Here is a 14,762-nt window from a genome sequence, read left to right as displayed (position 1 = left end):
TAGTAAATCTTACTGTTTTAGCTTTCCATTGCTGTGACAAAATACCTAAGACAATCAAATTAAAGGAGAAAAAATTTATTTTGGCTCACCGTTTCAGACGTTTCAGTCCATGGTCAGTTGAAACTGTTGCCTTTAGGCCTATAGTGAGGCATACATCATGGTGGGAAAGTGTGTGGTGGAGGAAACTGCTCACCTCTTGGAGGCTGGGAAGCAAAGAGAGAGAAAGGAAGGAAGAAGCCTATGTCTCAGTGTCACTTTCAAGGGCAGGTCCCCAATGATCTAACTTCCTTCCACTAGGCTCCACTAACGCCACGGCTGGGGACCACACTTTTAACATATAGGCCTATGGGGCCCTCTAGATCCAAAAAATAGTAGTTAATTATTTGTAGTTCAGTCCTCTTCTTGAAGAGACATCAGATGTAGGAATGAACAAAAGTAGTGTATAGTTTGTCCATCCATTCTGTACTTTTCAATGGGCCATTCTATATTTTGTTGCAAGACAGAGATACAGTTTCTCTTTTTCCAAAGCTCTTCTAGGTAAGTGAGCATGTACTTTTTATAAGCCTGAGATTCAGGAAAAATGATAAGGAGAATAATAATAATTATGATGTGCATTTACTTGAATAACTGAACTTGATTAAGGAAATGTTGAATGCATGGATCGGTTAGAATTGAAGCTCAGCTGATGTAACAGGGACCAAAATAACAATATCTTAAGTAAGTTAGGTGTTTCTTTCTCTCTCACTTAATAGTTGGAGGTGGGTAGTTTTGGGTGCTGAGGAAGTGCCCAAGGTCAAACATCAGAAGCCTGTAATTTCCCTAGACCTTGTGTTAGCCAGTACTTTAATTCTGCTTCCTAATCTATCATGATGATTATTTTAAAATACTAAGATGCATTTTTAATGTTACTATCCTTGACTAGTAGCCAGGGGTCCCTTGAGAATAAGTGCAATGTACAAAGTGCAGTCAGTTCAAGGGAGATTGGAGAGATAAAGGCCTGAGTAGTCTGTAATCTGAACCGCTGCAGGTGATGCAGGTAAGGAATTTCATAAAGGAATTAGACATGAAACAATTGTGGAAGAATCTGAGGAAGCAAAGGTCAGAAAGAAACGAATGGTAGGGAAAGGAAAACCCTACTGATCAGGGCCCAAAAGGGAGGCTGGTGGAAGGATATCTGTGGAAAGATGTTGACTGTGTATCTGATTGTGGCCTGGAGTCCTTGCAGGATAGAAGAGCTGGCCTCAAGCTAGAGGGAGATCTTTGAGCACTGGAGTCCATGAGAAGAAACTGCAGCCTGCATCTGTTCCTCCCATGTCAGGTCTGGGCATGCAAGCCATCTGCAGGAAAATGTCTGTCCTCCAAGAACTCTGACAATGAGCCTGGGACTTGGACAAGATGTAGGAGGAGCTCTGGCCAAACTTACTGCTCCTCTGGTCCCACTGACAAGGAGAGCCAGAGGTCAGCAACATGGTGCGCAAGCCATAGTGGTGGTGAGGGCCTTGCAGCACCCAGCAGGCACCCAGCTGATGTGTCCCATGGGGCTTCCCAGCTTATGCAGGTTTCTCTTCCTGACAACCTTCACCCAGAAGGGTGCGAGAAGGGATTTCTGGGAAACATATTCGCAGCTTAGCTAAGCTGACACAGCACAAAACCATCACAGTGATAAACTCTGGACTCAGCTGAAATAGATATGAACATAGAAAAATATATTTCAAGAGATTAAGGACCCTGAATTCAGTCTTCAGTTGTAGGGATAGAAAATTAAAATGTTAATTATTAAAATGTATGAATAGCTTCCAATTCCATCCACTTCTTTAAAAAGAGGTGAGATCATCTTATTAATGTCTCTTGGACTTTGTTTCTTTAGCTATAAAACCAAAAAACACTCTGGCTAATGCACTGAAAAGGCTTTTGTGTTTGTTTTCTCAGGAACATTAATTATCTCCCTTGGGCTGATGATTCTCACTTATCTCCAGTTCTATCATCTCACATGACTTTCAGTTCCTTTTTTTCCCCAGCGAGTATGAGGCTTTTCCACTTTGATTCATCACTGTCAACCCAACATAAAAAGCCTAGGTCTGAATTCTCTTTCACCTTACACCAGGATGGCTTACCACTTCCCTTCCTTTCCCATTTCCATGGGCCACTCCACTAGCCACTCAGGGCTGACGCTTTGGGGCTTTTTCTCAATCCAGTCATTGACCAAACACTCCTGGATTTTCCCTCACAAGTGGCTCCTGTGTTTACTGTTCCCTTCCTACATCTTCCATCCTAGTAGCATTGTGTTCTCATGTCTAGGCTACTGGGAGACCCTTGAAATAGTTTACTTCCATCCCAGGCCCTCCTCATGCCCATCCATCCTTTGTACCAGTATTGATTAAATGTCAATTTCCTCATATTGGTCATGCTCCCAAATCTTCCATGCCTTCGTACTCTTTACCACACGAGAGAAGTCAAATGCCTTTTAAAATGAAAAAATGTTAAATTATTTAGTCCAACATTTTCCTTTAATAGAAAACAAATAAGAAGCTTCAAAGACTGAGGTCACACAGGTTTAGGGTGAAAAGCCCAGGCAAATTCCTTGCCTGCCCCCTATCTTTGAGAGAGCAACTGTGTCTGGCTTTCAGGGCACTCTTTCATCTCCACCTGTTTCACCAAGTCATCCATGCACTATTTACGTCGTGCTCTATGGAGCCATGCTCCAGTGCCATGACTGACATGGAAGTCCATCTGGATGCTGCAGCGTATAGTCAGTGAATGAAGAGCCAGTCGTGTACATTGTGCCAACCACCTGTGTATCTGGGCTTCTGTATTTCTCACTGTGCCACCCCCAAATCAATAGACACAATGCACTGTTGCAACATGTTACTTTCCTCTCTACCCAAATCCTTCTTGTCCCTGAAGCTTAATACAAATTTTATCTACTCTGTAGACCCCTGCCTTTCTTAGAGGACTTCATTTGTATGAGCTAGTAGTGTTCTTTCCAGCACATAGTCATTCAGTTCTGGCCTACAAGGAGCTTGAGTTAAAATCAATGCCTAGTTTCTAATCCCAGCTCTTGAATTTAGGAGCTTGAGTTAAAAATCTCAGCTCTTGGACTAACTGGCTATGTGACCTTAAGTCGTTTCTTTTCTCTAAGATGTTTCCCATTATGAAATGGTCATAATAATGCCAGTTCTGTCTTCCAGAGTGGGTGCATGTCAAATTAACAAATGTGTGTCAGTGCTTTGTACGTGTAGAGAATGGTATCAGTGAGCTACAGAGGGACAACACAGCTCAGTCCTTAATGACATACGTGTTTCTTCTTCTGTATGTTTGTTTTGGTTTATTAACTAGAATATAGTTACTAGATTATAAACTCTTTGAGGGAAGAAATCACATTTCATGCTTTTCATTATGATCCTTTAAAAGCAAGCACTGGGTAAGTCTGTTTAAAAATAATGCTGGGTTATATTTGGGTTGCTAAGAGAGGTGAGGGAAAAGGACTTTAAAAATGTGACGCAGATACAGGGAAGACCTGAGGGTGCTTCTTAACTTGTGTGGAGCCATCAAGTGAGTGGGCGAAGGACCCAATCAGCTGGAAATCCTGGGCTGCCAGGAAAAGCCCTGCTGCTGCCAGACGCTGTCTTGAGGGGTGTGCAGAACAATCCATCACTTCGATGTGATTTCTAAAACTCTCTCTGTTTTCATCTGTAAGAAAAATGCAGAGAGATAGTGGTACTGAGAACCAGCTAGTAGAAGGCATGTAGGGCATTTCTTTGTTAAGTCATAAAGAACTATTTGGGCACAGTATCTGAAAGTTGTCCTGGATTTTTGGGGACAATTTTTCTTTTTGCCACAACATGGAAGAGAGTCTTTCTGAGAACTTCTTAGACTAAAAGTAATGCTAGGATGATGGAAAAACCTCAGGATTGAAGGCAATTGGGGTGTGAGAAAGGAAATAATTCTTTCATATCATGGTTTGTCTGATTGATAATTACAGTTCCATAGACTGGGTGGCTGATCACATGCGACCCTGGGTCATCCTATCAAAGGCAAACATCTGAATCACCGTTTTTAAAAAGAACAGTCATTTTTCACTGTGGCATGGACTATGAATTTTCTTAGTATTTTCAGGAGAATCTGAATAATTGTCCTTTTTTCTCCTTTGGCAAAAGTCAGACATGTATGTCCATATTAATGGTGTAGTTATTTTTCTTCCCTAAAGAAAACATATTATAGGAATTCCATTTCAATCCTCAAAATTATATTCTATGGCAATGATATAAACTGTAGGAACTGTTGAAGTTTAAACAAGATTTTTATTAGGAGCAAGCTTTTCATACCAGATTTTTGAATGCATTATAAAACTTATTAACGTGATGTGATTCTTGCTTAAGTATTTTACTTAGAGAAGTTATTACTTGTAATACAAACAAATCCTTTGTGCAAATAGAGGTGTAAAAGGAAAAGTACTTGCTGTTTTAAAGTAATATGGAAAGGGAAATTAAACCATCCTTATTAAATCTTCTTAAATAAGTTGGATTGGCTTAAAACAACATTCTTTAATTGTGTTAGATCACAGTATGATTTTCTTCTGCCAGAAACGTGTTTCTATTCTTAGGTTAAAGTGTATGCCTTACATCATTTCACTTTCTGATCTTCTGCTTCTCAAACTGTAAAAATAACAAGGTTGCTCTAGATTCTAGAATTTAGGAGGGGATATAAATATGGTACCAAGAAATCCTATATATTTTATTCATTTAAAATATGATTTTAAGGAGTCCCTTGGCTTTAAGAACCTGCTGAAGGCACTCATGGCCCACAAGTGAGTAAGAGCTCCTGTCCTTCATCTCTCTGTAATTAAAATTAAAACTTTTCTATCAAATAAAATCAGAACATGGGCTCCACTGCCATTATAAGAATCTTACTAAATATTCTAATATCCATACCTCATGTTTCACTTCACATAGGTTCAAAATCTTAGCCCAACTCTCCACTGTCTTTCTGGGGCTCCTTTTAATAGCTAAGATGTTTTCAGCATAAAATCACAGATGCTTAATATTTTGAGGACACAGAGTACACGAAAATTTCTCTTCTACTCATACCTCACAAGTAAAGTAAGACAAGCCAAAACCGAAGACCTAATGTTATTATCTCATGAGTTCATTTGAGGTGATGCTTGCATAGAAACCCAGCTCCCCTTAAAATAGAAAAAAAGTTACGAAAAAAATGTTTGGGGTATTATTTCCACAATAATTGTTGAGCTTTTTTAGCCTAAAATTCATATGTCCATAAATTAATTAATTAACTTCATCTTCCTCTTCATGATTAGCATCTTTTCATTATGAGTAGATGAAGAGAATTTGTCTTTTTCTCCTTTTTTAGTACCAGGGATTGAACTCAGGACCTTGCCCTTGTGAGGCAGGCGCAGTGTCACTGAGCTAAATCCCCAGCCTGGAAATTTGTCTTAATGCCACCATCTAAGTTAGATGACGAGATTGTGGCTGTCACCCTTCAGCTACTTTTGATTCACATATTTAGGTGGAACCTAACACTGAAGACTGAACGGCAAAGGACACCACACAATCTCTCCCAGCCTCTTTTATCAACTCTGAAGATCAAAATAGGCAGGAGTGTGCATCATAGAGTGACCAAGAAGAGAAGATGGAGAGAGAAAGTAGCAGGGAGTCAGCTTTTCACTTTCACACTCACCCAGCAGGAGTTTATTGCTCACCCATGACATACAGGGCATGGCCCAGGTGCTGGAAACTCCAGTACTGCTTGACCTCATGGAGCTGGTGATGGGAGTCAGCAAGAACCAAGAAAATGTATACGTGTATAATATAGTGTCAGGAAAGTTAAGTGTTAAAATTTAGATAAAGACAAGAGTGATAAAGAAAAATAAGGATAAGAAAGAAAGCATGTTTAGAGAAGGGGTTTTTCTTCAGGTATGATGGAGAGAGAAGGTGTTTCTGAGGTGGTGACATTTGCATCAAGGCTTATTTGAGGAAAATAGTGTGAAGATCTGGGAAGAGAGCTTAAGCAGTGATGATAGTAGGTCAAATGGCCTTCAGGAGGACATAAGCTTGAAGGGTTAGGAGAACAGTAAGAATGACAGGTGAGGCTTTAGGAGAACAGCAAGAATGTCAGGTGAGCCTGTACCACATAGGGTTAGGATTTGGACAAGGCTTTGGGCTCTAACTGCCTGGCCTTGAATCTCAGCTCCACAATATAAGACTTTGGGCAAGTCAGTTAATAGCTCAAAGCTTCAGTTTTCTTACTTAGATAATTGGGCCCAATTGGATCTAACTCATCTTGTAATTGTAGAGTTCAATGAACAATATGTATAATATCTCCTTAGCTCAGAGCCTGGTGTGCAGCATTGGCCCAATATACTTAGTGATAAAAAATACTAAACATCTGGCTGTGGTCTAGACGTGAGACAGTTTTGACTAAGCAAGCACCTTGCTTAGACATCTCAGGGACACACAGGATATACTCCATGGCCTTATACTGATTTATGATGCTATGGTCATCCTCACATTCCTTTATACACTATTCTAGTGTGCAAGGCTGTAGAAACTGATCTGTGTCTTTGGGTAGTATGGTTCCTGAATCACCTACAGTTAAGAGGTTTCCTAGGAAACAAGATAGGCTTTACAGAAAATCCTGCAGCTTTGATGAAAGGTAAAATGTGTGATTTTAACTGAGAAACACCCAAATGTTCACTCTTCTGAGTTGTTGCTACTACTTTAGACTGCATGTTCTGTGCTCATACAAATCCTGCCCTATTTACTGTGGCTTTCTTGAGCCTAAAATAGAACCTGATCCATGATAAGTTGGATGAATTTTCTTTTAAAAATTCTAAACCTGTCTTAGTTTCCATGATTAATGGGGAGGTCTTTAGTCTGGGGTTAATATATCCAGATCCCCTCTGGAATCAATCAAGCTAGGGAATAAAAAGTGAATGTGGTTTGTGTGGAACCCCATACACATTTAGCTAAAAACTATATCTTAATAAAGCTACTTCACTGAGGATACACAACTAAAGAAGGCTCATGTTTTAAATTAACTAAAATTAAGGTCATTTAAAAAGTGTATGTTAGAGGAAATGTTCATTTCCAAGCTTTTCTGTTTTGTTCTCCAAGCCTCCCCTGAAAAAAAAAAAGACTGAGACTATCAATTCCATAGGAATTAACCTAGTAATTGAATATACTTACACTTCACTTTTTACAAAAAGATCTTTTTGAGGCAATTCCTTCATGGTTTTCTTAAGAGAAATATGTAAAAATCTAAACTTGGGATTTAGAAGAGAGATGGTCTTGTCTACTTACTAAGTATTATTCTAGCTTATAGAAATATTTCAAGGGATTAACAGGCTTAAAAATCACAGCAAATTCCTCAGATCAAAATGGGCAATCTAAGGTAACAGAAGATCTTTGTAGAAAAATAATACCATAGTCACAAATAATCAAACTGTCAGTAACTGTAAAGTGGCTGAGATTTCACCCCACTTGCAAGTTGACAAGTTACCAAGCTAGCCTGTTGCAGTTTCATGGATCTTGATGGAAGACAAAAGACTTTTTGGTCAGAGACAAAGTGCAGTTTATTATTCATAATCATAGCAAGAGCCAGAACATCAGTATTTGTGCTAGATCCCCAAGCCTCAATGCCACAGGTCATCATGAAGAGATTAGATAACCCCTGCCCCTGGGTTTTATATATGAGAGGAACCCCAAGCATAGAGAACCCACATTTTATAGTGGACAGTGATCCAGCCTGATTTCTTCCCTGGAAGTTGACATTGTCTTTGCTTTACTGTACAGTAAACAAAGTTGCCCTTTTCTCTAGAGGGATACACTGTCTCTATCTTGTATAACAGCCTTAGAGAGACACCCAGGAGTAAAAATGATCAGTGCTATTGCTCACAAGACATGAAAAAGTGCCAGAGACTGCCAAGAGTGTTGGCACATGCTTATAATCCTGTGCTGGGAGTCTGAGGCAGGAGTTTTGCAAGTTTGAGCCCAGCCTGAGCAATTCAGTGAGACCCTGTCTCAAAATAAAAAGGGTCCCCTCTTCCCCTGGGCCAGGGATTTAGCTCAGTGGCTCTACCATCTGCCTTGCAAGTGCAAGGTCCTGAGTTTGATCCCTGGTACCACAAAAAAAAAGAGAGAGAGAGAGACAGAATAAAAAGGCCCTAGGGGTATAGCCTAGTGTGAACCCTGAGTTCAATCCTCGGTACCACTGAATGAATGAATGAATGAATGAATGAATGAATGAATGAATGAAAAGAACTGGCAAAGACTAATAGAGAATTTTTTCCAACCCAAATATCCTACAATTCAGTTATCCTCTTTTCAGGCTTAAGTGAGATTAGAATTTTTACAAGCTCCGCACTTGTGGAGCCTACTTTTTTGTTTTGTTTCATTTTACGGAGTTGAAGCAGTCATTTGGAGGATGTGTATCAGTAGAAAGCATAAGAGTCATCTTCCATAACATTTAAATTCAGATTTTGTATCCAAACAGCTCTGGGTCTTCCAAAAAAATTGTTCATGTGATGTTTGTACAGCTAAAAAATATGACAATTCCAGGAAGGTGGAACAGCAGGTTCTAATTTGGAAGTTGACTAGCTGCTTCACTCCAAAACATGCTGGGTTGCAGACAAAGAGGCTTACATTCCAGAGGCACATCAAGTGTTTCAAAAGAGATTTTTACGTTCTTTACATTTCTTTCTAGGTTCTAGGCCTCTAACAATCAGAGCTATCACAGTCAAAGGCTTTTTAAGTGCTCATTTTCACTTACCACCATTCTCGTGGGTTAATTATATGCCTTTAGAGGAAAGGTATATTGCATAAATTATTTTTAAACAGAAGAATATCAAATGTAGCCATAATACAGTAGTATTCACATAGTGAATTTATGCTGTGTTCCTACCCTTAGTATCTTCAAAAGCACATTTTTTTCTTTGAAATCTTAAGTTTCATTTATCACCAGTATTCATATTGTCACTTCTCCTTTTCCCCAGTGAACTAGGTTAAATGTCATTATGACTGAACAAGGTGAATAATTATTTGGTCCTTTGGTGTTAGTCATTACAATAATGCAGTCTAAAAACATAGTATCCTCATAGTTCTGCACTAACTTTACATCCAAACAACAGAGGAAATGCTTAAAGAAATTTGTGCATCAAACTAATGGAATCTTTGTCCTCTTTAGATTTAAAGGATGCAGAAATACTATCTAACAGAACCAAAGATTTTAACACTGCATTTTTGCAGCATGAGCAGAGCTAAGCATATAGAGAAATGGCTCCATCAATTCTGTCACCATAGGCAACTGCTCATATAAGATATCAGTGTTCTACTTTCCTTTCCATCTAGTACTCCCATCATATCCTCTGACCATGAAAATTATAGATATTGCAAAGGTTAAATATCATGTTGTTCCTCTTATATAGAAATCCAAAATATAAATTAAATAAAGAATAAAATAAAGGAGAGATGGTAAAAAACAGAGAGGCAGACTTTTTGGAGAAGGGAAAGGACTGGGGGAAGGGGGAGGAGGGAGGGTAGAGAGTGGGGGTAAAGGGATTGAAAATGATAAAAAAAGATACATATATATCTCTCCAACAAAATGAATTATGTATCAATTATGTATCAAAACATGGGTGATGCAGACATTAAAGAAGCGAACTAAGGTTTTAACACTATATTAATAAACACAAAGGGTTATTTGTTACTTTGTTTCCAAAACACATTAATAATTATCCCAGTGGGCTGGGGATTTAGCTCAGAGGTGCTGCACCTGCCTCGCAGTGTTAAGGTCCTGAGTTTGATACCTGGTACCAAAAAAAAAAAAAAAAAAGAATTATTCCAAAGAACATTCGCAACATTAAAATGATAGTCCTTTCCCAATTGAAGAATCATTAGTGAAAAAGTACAATATAAAGTATCATATCTAAAGCTGTCTTATTCAAGACATTGTTAAACTACAAAAGATGAATTTCTTGTCCCCTCTGTTTCTGTTTCTCATTTTATACTTTAGCTTAGTGTTCTGCAAACTAGAGCATGCATACTTCAGGAGGTTCACTTTCCAAAAAGTATTCCTTTGATGATTCTTCAAGAAAGTCAATTTCCAGACCTGTAATTTACGTTCAAAAAAAATTCTTAAAATTTCTCTTCCCCCAGCTCCCCAGTTATAACTACTTTCTCATTTCAAAGAAAGCTCACACATTGTTCATCATAAATCTTATCATGATAAATGTCACAAGTTATAAAAACCCAAGAACACTAATAAAAAAGCACTTGGAAATATTGGCATAGGTGATAAGAAATGGCTCAAATGACAATATGATAGTCCTTTCATAAGCAAGGTATTTCCAATGATTTGCTTTCAAACAAAAAATAAGGGATGGCCTAATCCAGTTATCAACTGATATATCATCAAAAACAACTTTTGTGGTCAATCCCCAGAACTGAGTAACATTGTTATTATAAAATTTCCATCTGTTTTACTATTTTACTCTTGAGAAAAATAAATTTCACTTAAAAAGTAGAAATGTATTGGCTTGGGATTTAGCTCAGTGGTTCTGCCACCTGCTTCACAAGTGCAAGGTACAGAGTTTGATCCCTGGTACCAAAAAAAAAGTAGAAATGTATCATGTCACTCTAGAAATAAGTGACATTCACCCAGACACATAATAAAGAAGTTCTTCATCCATCACTAAATAATGAATTCTCACTTCTCATACTTAATATTTGTTGAAAATATTTTAGATATTTCTATAATTTTGATTCATTTTGCATTAATGACTTAACTTAATTCAGAAAATATACTTCAAGCTACTAGAGTATGTAAAACTAAGCCTAAAACTTTCATTTAAAATTGTACTTCTTTTTTGGTACCAGGGATGGAACTCAGGACCTCGCGCTTGCCAGACAGGCGCTGTGGCACTGAGCTACATACCCAGCCCATAGAGTTGGTTTTTTTGTTTTGTTTTGTTTTGTATTTTGGTACCAGGTATCGAACTGGGATCCTTGCACCTGCTCAGCAGGCGGCAAAACCACTGAGCTAAATCTGCGGCCCTAGAGTTTTATTTTTTAGAGAGAAGTATGATAAGTTGATCTGAAAGACTTTCAGGATTAACAATGCATTACAATAGGATAAAATATTAAGTTCAAAACAAAAAGAAACAATAAAAATTGAATACTTTGTTCCTATTTTTTTTTTTTTTTTTTTTTTTTGGTACCAGGGATCAAACTTGGGTCCTTGTGCTTGCGCAGCAGGCGGCAAAACCACTGAGCTAAATCTCCGGCCCCTTTGTTCCTATTTTCTCACATGCATGATAGATGATGCTGGGAATCAAATAGGTATGGTATTTAAATTCACTGGAAACATTTAAAAATAATACCACTATTTTACTTCAAATGTTAAAGTTTAGAACAGTAGAAATTGCATCCTTTGCTATTACTTAACTTTATGGTGAAAAAAATGTTCAATATTAGTTTTTAAGTGAAAAATTTACTTTGTTTTTCAAATTACTTTAAAGGCTACACAAACAAGAAAATTTGAGGCCTACTAACATAGTTCACTCCTATTCCCCATTTGGATCACAACAGGGTTCCGTTTTTAACTTTGGCATGTTATTATCATTATGATTATGAGTGTTTATAGGGTTATTCCACTTAGTCCAGTTACCCCAAAATACTTACATAAAAGTTATTTTAGTTGATTTTAAATTAGAAATCACTAGGGCAGAAAAACTGGGATATGTTGACCCTTTATTTTATTGCCTTTCTTAGTCTGTAATTCAAGTAATCCAAGATAGTATTCTTCAATAAAATGTTTCTTTTACAAAAGGCTATGAGTGGCCCAACTCAGGGAGAGTGAGAGAAGTGAGAATACAGAAAAGAAAAAAAAAATCTACCACATCACTGCTAGTGTTGGAATTGGTGGCCTATAGTGGAGTTTGTTTTTTACAGAACATAATTTTTCCATTTAGGGAATTTCTGAGGCCAGAATTTAAGCATCTGGTTGGAAGGGATGGGCATGTTCCTGCTCAAATTCACGTTTTAACAGGCTCCTTGCAGGAGAAGAGTAAGGTGTGCTGCATGCTGCTTGAAAGGGCAATAAAAATCATAGGATTTAGCTTTATTCCTACCAAGTATAGGGCGTGGGTTCCTTGGCAAGTCAGACTGTTGAAAACTGTGCCGCTGAAGTGTAGGACTCCCTCCAAAGTTGCTAGGAGTTCTCTGGCAAGAGTTTCAAGACCTCAATGAGTCATTCAAACTCGAGGCTAGCATGCCAGGTGGTTCAGGAAGAATTCAAGCCAAATGGAAAATATACCTGGACTGCTGCATGATTTAAATCTGAAAGCCTAGGGGCTTAAATGACAGTTTCTGTAGGAAAATCTGGGGGAGAGGCCAGAAATAAATAGGAGGAAGGAAATACACAGGATAACTTACATGTGGTAAGATTATTATTTCTATTACATACCCCTAGTAATCCAAGTCCATGTGCTCAACTAAACGCAGAGAAACTTTGATAGTCTTCTTAGGATACACTATGTAGCCAGAAACACTGTGGATTTAATCTGGATCATGCAAGTTCTGGAGGCAAGCTCTAATGATTTAGTACCATGTGAAATATGTGTGAACAATTATCAGTATCTGTGAGCAATTACCACTCCCTTACCCTGCCCCAACTCCAAATTATTGCAGCATAGAACATACCTTAAGGACATGCAGATGCTGATATTTATGAGGGTACAAACTGCTGGGGTGGTCCTGGAATGATGAGGTTGAAGGTAGAAAATTGAGTGCAGGAGAATTGTTTCATGGCCTCCCGAACTCAAGTGGCTGTGCACACTATATCTCTGTCATGAGTACTGCAGAGCTCTCACAAGCAAATATGGCAATGTGTCCTCTGTTGCCTGTCATCACTGTAAGGACTAAAGAGGGTGCTTAGAGAGAGTTACCGCTTCCTCCTTATGGCAGTGAAAGGGAGCCCTCCCCTGTAGCGATAGCTTGGAGAGAAAGTGGGCCATCTCACTGAGGAAAAAAATCAGTGACTTTATGAAGACTTCTACTTGTTATAAATATCACTATAGTAAATTCCCAGGTGGTAGTGTATATCTCTATGCTCTTTACTTACGAATGGAAATTGAGTGTGATATTAATCTTGATTGTCAATTTTATTGAATTCAAAAATGTCTAAGGGATAGTAAAGCACATATCTAGTGTGTCTGTGGATCTTTCAAGAGACAAGTGAATCATGAGGACTCTAACTTAATCAGTGAATCCGTGCATTGGTGAGATCATAGTTTGGTGGCACTATTAGGAGGTAATGGAAACTTCTGAAGTGGGGCCTAGTTGAAGGGAGTATATCATGGGGACATGACCTGAAGGACTATACCTGATCCCTGGTGCCTTTCTCTCAAGCTACCTCCTTTTCTCTGCCTCCTACCTGCTGTAAGGTGAGCAGCTTTTTTCTGCCATGCCCTTCTGTCATGATGATCCGCCTTGGCCTTGGCCAATCATGGACTGAAACCTCTGAAGTCATGAGCCAAAATAAATCTTTTCTCTTTTAAGTTGTATATGTCAGGTATTTTTTCCTACCAACAGAAAGCTGACCAATACACTGAGGTCCTCCATTCCTTCTGCTTTGGTCATTCATACCATCTTTCTGGAGAGTACTGAGGCCTATAAGATTCTTGCACTATAATCTGCAATGGAAGGACTTTCTTGCCACCAATGCCACTTAAACATTTTTATTTCACTCTCCTTGGATCTGAAAACTTGGAATTTTAATTTCATTGGATACAATGATCTATGCCTTCAAGCTAACCTTGTATAGATTCATTTGGAAAAGATAATCAAGAAAAAGTTTTTTCAGTCCTCACCTATAAGGTGATTTGTTTTTCTTACTTTGTAACAGCACATGTACCACAAGCAGATGTTTCCTCTAAAGAGTGTGACCTTGATGTGAGAGGCAAGTTACAGGCACAGTTGGCTGCTCCATTCTGGCACAAGCATCCACTTCTTCTGGGCTAAGACTTTGTGGTTGGTCACTATATAGACCCTAGCTTTCCAACATCTGGTACATTAGACAACAGGGAGCTAGGGCTAGGGCAACTCTTGAGTCCTTTCCACAAGATCAGATGTGCTTACACTTATGTTCATTTATCAATTAAGCAATATTTTTAAGCCACTACTAAGAGAGCACATTACTTAAAACACATGAATTCCGTACTCTGGCTGCCAGGGTTTTAAGGCCACCTCTGTCACTTAGGAGAAACTCTGCAATCCTGGCAAGTTTTTAACTCCTTCAAGCCCCAGTTTATTCTTCTGTAAAAGAGGAATAGTGATAGTACCTACTTTGTAGGAGTTCATGAGGATCAAATGAGATAATGTTGTAGAAATGTTTATAAAATCAGCCCACAGTAAGAACTCGCCACTATTTTATTAGGCAAACTGGGTTTGCTAGGCTGTGATCAGAAGACAAGTTAATTTGCTTTCTTCTACCCTTTCTAATCCCATCAAGCAAACCCCGTAATGTTCTCTGTCACTCTCAGATAATAAAAAGTCCTCTGATCAATTTTGGTGCCAAGAAGAGTCTCCCTCCAGCAATTCAAATGTCTGGTCTGGTATAATAATCAAATCTGGGAACTCTATTTAATTTAGGGCTTCTCCTCACCCATCTTGCCCCTGGCCAGGACGTCCAAGTAGGAGAAAAGAGAATAGCCGGTGTTCTCTCACCCATCAAGCTGTTCCCTACTCATT

The 14,762-nt window shown here is 38.6% G+C and overlaps 1 protein-coding gene across 4 annotated transcripts in view; it reads left to right on the top strand.

Annotated features, from left to right (window-relative positions):
• Nucleotides 1–14,762, top strand: part of Slc2a12 (solute carrier family 2 member 12) — a 76,780-nt gene that overhangs the window by 20,446 nt on the left and 41,572 nt on the right. The gene's annotated exons all lie outside the window — the stretch shown is intronic.

Source organism: Heterocephalus glaber, unplaced genomic scaffold, assembly GCF_053883595.1.
Source record: "Heterocephalus glaber isolate CG9 unplaced genomic scaffold, H.glaber_assembly_v1.0 deba00001550, whole genome shotgun sequence".
In the NCBI taxonomy this organism is placed as follows: domain Eukaryota; kingdom Metazoa; phylum Chordata; class Mammalia; order Rodentia; family Bathyergidae; genus Heterocephalus; species Heterocephalus glaber.
Note: the sequence above shows the minus strand (reverse complement) of the source record. Positions and strands in the feature narration are given on the sequence as shown.